The sequence below is a fragment of the Boleophthalmus pectinirostris genome, unplaced genomic scaffold (assembly GCF_026225935.1).
Source record: "Boleophthalmus pectinirostris isolate CB_2022bp ecotype Guang Dong unplaced genomic scaffold, ASM2622593v1 HiC_scaffold_20, whole genome shotgun sequence".
Lineage (NCBI taxonomy): Eukaryota > Metazoa > Chordata > Actinopteri > Gobiiformes > Gobiidae > Boleophthalmus > Boleophthalmus pectinirostris.
In genome coordinates, this window is record NW_026571153.1 from 26,886,977 (window position 1) to 26,893,247 (window position 6,271).

At 41.7% G+C, this 6,271-nt stretch overlaps 1 protein-coding gene across 9 annotated transcripts in view; it reads right to left on the bottom strand.

The window, feature by feature from the left end:
- The window catches only part of nlgn2a (neuroligin 2a), a 217,168-nt gene that overhangs the window by 184,175 nt on the left and 26,722 nt on the right, over nt 1-6,271 (bottom strand). The gene's annotated exons all lie outside the window — the stretch shown is intronic.

Here is a 6,271-nt window from a genome sequence, read left to right on the forward strand (position 1 = left end):
TAATCGATGAAATTCTGAATGATCAATTATCGATTAATCGATTAATCATGCCCATCCCTAGTCCGGATGTTCACAAATGGAAATATGGTCACCCTAACAAAACAAAATAGAGATAAATAACTACTGTATAATAAAGTAGTATAATAATAATGGCAAGGTTTGAAGCAGATACCTCCCCATATCCAGAATAAACCACCGAACAACCAGTCAAATAAAACAACTTTTCTAGAATTCAAACTCTGTCTCTTTTAGCCGACTGTATTTTCCCTCTCAGGTGCCTGGAAACGCTCAACTCTCCGCGGCCTATCCCTATCAGCCGTGCCTTTTCTCCGGCTGTCTCCTGTCATCCCACCTGCTCTCGTGTGTCAGCTCGTGTAAAAAGCGAACAGGCTCGAGCGCGTCGACGTTTCTGCTACACTGGAGCGATCTGCACTGCTTATTGGGATAACCTTTAAGCTAGCTCTGCCCGCGCCGTCTGACGTGCGGACGAGCTGCTAGCATGTACGGCGGAAAGAAAAAAAAACACACGCCGCGAGCTAGTTATCAGAACACAGGCAGGTAGGCTGTGGAGAATGCCATTTCAACCAGCGTTTTTCTGCTCCTGTCATGCTCGTGCTCTTATGCTAGACTGGTTAGTACTAGTGGGGAGTAGCGGCTTGAACATTGTATTACCAAATGTGCTATCGTTTTTACTGTTACATGGATATTTTAAAGTATTCTGTAATGTTAATGTATCATTTTTCAACTGTGAGTAAGTATGTTTCTTAAGTCTAGCCATTATTATTATTATTATTATTATTATTATTATTATTATTATTTTATATTTTCTTTCATATACTAGAATTTGTGCAGTATTTAAGGTTTTGTCTGCAAATTTTTATTAATTCTAGATTGCGAATCAGATGGTATGAGTACTAATTTCACCAAAGACTTTGACTCCCAACTTCTACTGTAATAGTATTTTAAAGAAAACTAGTGTAGTCCTGGTTTAGTCCTGGTCTAGTCCTGGTTTAGTCCTCATTTAGTCCTGGTCTAGTCCTGGTTTAGTCCTGGTTTAGTCCTGGTCTAGTCCTGGTTTAGTCCTGGTCTAGTCCTGGTCTAGTCCTGGTTTAGTCCTGGTCTAGTTCTGGTCTAGTTCTGGTTTAGTCCTGGTTTATTCCTGGTCTAGTCCTGGTTTAGTCCTGGTCTAGTCCTGGTTTAGTCCTGGTCTAGTCCTGGTCTAGTCCTGGTTTAGTCCTGGTCTAGTCCTGGTCTAGTCCTGGTCTAGTCCTGGTTTAGTCCTGGTCTAGTTCTGGTCTAGTTCTGGTTTATTCCTGGTCTAGTCCTGGTTTAGTCCTGGTCTAGTCCTGGTTTTGTCCTGGTCTAGTCCTGGTTTAGTCCTGGTTTAGTCCTGGTCTAGTCCTGGTTTATTCCTGGTCTAGTCCTAGTTTAGTCCTGGTCTAGTTCTGGTCTAGTTCTGGTTTAGTCCTGGTCTAGTCCTGGTCTAGTCCTGATCTAGTCCTGGTTTAGTCCTGGTTTAGTCCTGGTTTTGTCTTGGGGGTTTTCACACTCACATCATTTGGTCTGGTCAGACTTGAGTTTAGAACATGTGGGAGTTTGGTTCGATGTGAAAGCGTCAGTTTCATTTGGTGAACAGTGACGCAGCAGACTCCAGTGTGGTTTTCTTGTCATGTGAACATTAACCGGTCTCGATCCAGCGTCCGTCATTTGAGCTCTCTAGCTCTACTGCACATGCTCATGACCCACAAGCACTGTTACACTTTAAATGCCGTTGATTTGAGCTCCTGAGGCAGAAGTGGAGTAACAAGTCACATTTAAAAGTGTATTGATTTTATTTTATGTTTGGACCAGTTAAACATCGACATGTTTGTGGGTGTTAGGATTTGCAGCAGAAAACCTTTGTTAGATGATTGAATAGTTTGGATTTAATATTTGATTTTATCGTTATAATTTTCATTACATCATATTTTATTTTGTTTGCATGTGTAGAAAACATTGTGACTTTGGAAAGGCGCTGTAAAAATAAAATATCACTGTATTATAATAGGAAATTCACACTGTAGCCTGTGATATTAGTGTTAAATATTTTATATTTGACACTATCTAATATAAAGATTTCAGAGTTTCCATGTCTTTCTCTTTTGTAGTGGGAGCCTTATTTGATGAACTAATGAAACTAACTACATATTCAGATAAATGAGTTTAGATTTGACATAACTGAGGTATAAAGTGTGATCACCGTGAGCAAACAGCATCAAACCTGCGTCTCTATTCCAAAGAAATATGTTGTCAAACTGGGGAGGTCAGGGTCAGGGTTTGGCTTTATTTGATCTACACAACTGTAAATGAAAAAACATAAGGCCGCTTATTTTGAAGGGGTAGCATGAATCGATAGTCACTATCGATTTAGGCTGCTGGGAGCTCATTTTGAGTTGTCGAAATGAAATTTAAAGTTGTCATGACGTATCCTGCAACCGTCACGTCCATAAAGAATATAAACAGTCTGTGTCCTCTGATGGTCCAGTGTGATGGTCCAGCACAGACATCCCATATATTTGTAAAATCCAAATGTGAAATCCAGACATTGTTAAAATCTGATGTATTTTAACTTTTGTTAACATGTAACAGATCAGGTAGGGACTTTGCTCTGGTCAATGGGTTTTTACATTGTCGTCGTTTCTGCACTATTTGCAATGCTAACCCTAACCCTAACCTCAGGAGAGGAGTATATTCTATTTTCTCTTGGTTCGGTTTGTTTGAGCTCGAGTTTTATGGGAACATGATTCACACCAAATGAAAACTGCAAAATTTAAACTTTAGTCCCTGATCGAACTGGTTAATTCCTGTTCAGTCCTGATCTGCCCTTGGTTAATCCATGTCAGAGCTCCAAGTCCAAGTCAGGATCTTCCTATATGCAGACCATGCAAACAGCGCACCTCCTGAGTCCCAATAGTTGAGTTATTATTCTTGTCTGTCAATCTACATGTAGTTATGACAAAACAGGGTCTGGTTTGCTCCTCAGAGTAAGACAACCTTTTTAAAATATCAATTTGTAAATAACTCTCCCAGTTGTCTTCTTTGCCATGTAAATTTTATATTTGACCTGGTTTAGACCTGGTTTGAATCCCCAGTTTAGTCCTGATTTAGAGCTGCTTTTATCCCTGTTTAGCCCTGGTTCACACGCACACTTCCATAGCCCTTATTTAGACCTGGTTTAGTTCTGAATTGGTCCCTAAAAGTTCTGTAATCACTGTGGTATGGACAGGATCGAAACTCCATTACACTATCACACCCCAAATCAAAACGCCAACAGGAATAATACTGCGACGCGTTATTTTAATACAAACAGACATTTCAATTGCACTTAGATCTCAAAGGACGCCCCATCTCTCCCCAGCTACATCTCTGCACACACCAAGAGAGGTAAAAAACACTTCATTCATTACCCAAGAAAGTACAACGTAAAACTTTGGATTGCAATTTGAAAATGGAATCACTTTTCATGATATCAGGGACCGCGCTGGACTTGTTTTGCTTGTTTACAATATAGAGGTGGTTCGACTGATCCCAGGTGTAACTGACTTTCAGATCAATTTGAATGAGATTGCTTTCCATTAGGCATTAAGTGGCGCGGTATTAAGATTGGGAGCTATGGTTGCTAGGTGACACAAGGGATAGTTTTCAGAGTGGAGTTTGAGGTGTTGAAAATGATAGAGGGAGAGAAAAAGGGATGGAGTATTGTTGGTTTAAAGAATATACATTATTATTACTATGCAAAATGGACTTCTTTGAGTTTTTAGACATGTTATAACATTGTTCCCTCATCAAAAACATACCATTAATTAAAAGAACAAAACTTTAATTCCCTAGGATTGTTATGTCAGAGGTAAAAGTCTGGAGATCTTCTGCACTGTTTTAAGTCCATTGTAAGAAATTCTGACATCACATATTCTTCATCATAACTGCATATTTGTGTTAACATGCTGGAAAAAGATTGTTAACCCCAGTTGACGTTTGTTTTTTCTATAGAAATTCCCTCTGCTGCCAGTAGATGGCGGCAGAACACCAGTTAGGGCACCACAATGGTGTCTATAATCTGAAGAGAGTTATTATTACATTCTAGAGCATGAAATGCCAAAGCAAAGATCTTCAAGAACATGTTTCAAGGTCAATAACTTTGCAGATAAGTAAACAAAAGTAGATTTTAGTGTTGGTAAATTTGCATTAAAGATGCACTGCGTAACTTTTTGGTATTCATGGAGTTATTGCTTTACCTTTGATCCACGATAGTTTGATTATTCAACTTTTCTATCTTTGCAGACAAACCGATAAGACCATCAGGCAAAGTTACAGGTCAGATCTGTGAAGAGGTGACTTCACTCCCAGTAAGAATGCATGTTTTATGAGCAGGTGTTCAAACAGAAGTTTGGACATGACAGGTCAGACAGGTCAAAAGTTTGCAGATTTTTAATCGCTGCATTTATACTACGCCCTTCAAAACCCCCAAAGCATTTTAAAGTTAATTGTTCATTCACTCCACACTCGGTGGTGGTTAGCTGTTATTGTAGCCACAGCTGCCCTGCTGCCAATTTACACCATCAGCCCTTCCGACCACCACCGTCACTCACACACACTCCACTTTCTTCCTAAGCAATGCAGGATATGAGCGTTTTTGCCACTAGCAGCGCACTGTGGCACCTGGAATTCCCAGCGGTCTCATCCAAGTACAACCCAGGCCTGGTCCTGCTGAGTTTCTATGACCTGACGAGATCAGGCTTTGAGTAGCCGGTATGGCTACGATAACTATAAATGAATAACTATATTTTTTCTTTCAAAAACAGTGAATGTGCCAGATTAATACAGACCTGATTTATCTAGAGCAGCTGAAACTATGACATCATCAAACTGTAGAATGCAACCAAATTACAATAAATGTAAGATAATACCATATAAAAACATTCTACTCCAAGAAGCTCCAGCTCCCTGAGACAAGCAGGAAAGTTACACAGTGTACCTTTGTAAACATGTTTTCATTGTCATATAAAGTATACAATATATATATACATCTTTTCTGTGTGTTTTGTACTTGTGTGTGAAGAGCTGCCGGCCACTCTACCCTTCAGACCAGTCGCCTGTGTACGAGTGTGAGAAGTGTCCTTGGCCCTTTTCATATTCGTCTCTACTGAAGCACATTGTGGAGCTCGTCGCGCTGAATCAGCCGTTAGCATTCAGCGCAGCTAGCTCCACGCACCTGTGCAGCAGACGAGATAAAACCTGGATCTGCTTTTCAACGCTCGTGTGTCTGAATAGAAAGCACAGCCTCGTCCACAAATCATACAGAACAGTAGTGCTTTCTATAAGACTGCTTTGTGAAAACACTTTTTTTTTTGGCATTTAGCTGTCGTGTAATCGAATTCCCTTGTATAGATATTAAAAAAGTATATTTTGTATTTTATTTAAAGTTATTCTGGCTACATGTGCTTGACTTTGCTATACAGTTATAACCTATGACTTGGTGTGGTCTGGAGGACTAAAGGGGAGAGTGAGGGGGGGGGGTCAAGATGACTAAAGAGGAATGTGGGGCATGGTCTGGAGGACTAAAGGGGAGAGTGAGGGGCAGGGTCTGGAAGACTAAAGGGGAGAGTGAGGGAGGAGGAGGGGTGATGTCTGGAGGACTAAACGGGATAGTGAAGCGTGGGGTCTGGAAGGACTAAAGGGAAGAGTAAAGGGCGGGGTCAAGAGGACTAAAGAGGAGTGTGGGGCGTGGTCAGGAGGACTAAAGGAGTGTGGGGCATGGTCAGGAGGACTAAAGGGGAGAGTGAGGGGCGGGGTCTGGAGGACTAAAGGAGAGAGTGAGGGGCGTGGTCTGGAGGACTAAAGGGAGAGTGAGGGGCGGGGTCTGGAGACTAAAAGGGGAGAGTGAGGGCGGGGTCTGGAGGACTAAAGAGGAGTGTGAGGCGTGGTCTGGAGGACTAAAGAGGAAAGAGGAGTGTAAGGTCTGGAGGACTAAAGGAAGTGGGGCAGGGTCTTGAGGACTAAAGGGAGAGTGAGAGGAGGAGGGGTGAGGTCTTGAGACTAAAGGGAGAGGGGGCGGGGTCAAGAGGACTAAAGAGGAGTGTAGGGCGGGGTCTGGAGGACTAAAGGAGAGCGTGAAGGAGGAGGATGGGCGGTTCATTCAGTGTTTAGTTCCACTTTAACTCCGGAGCATTAGGTGTGTCTTAAACTAGCAACGACTTCACAAACACAGAGGAGCACTTCTGGTTACCAATTG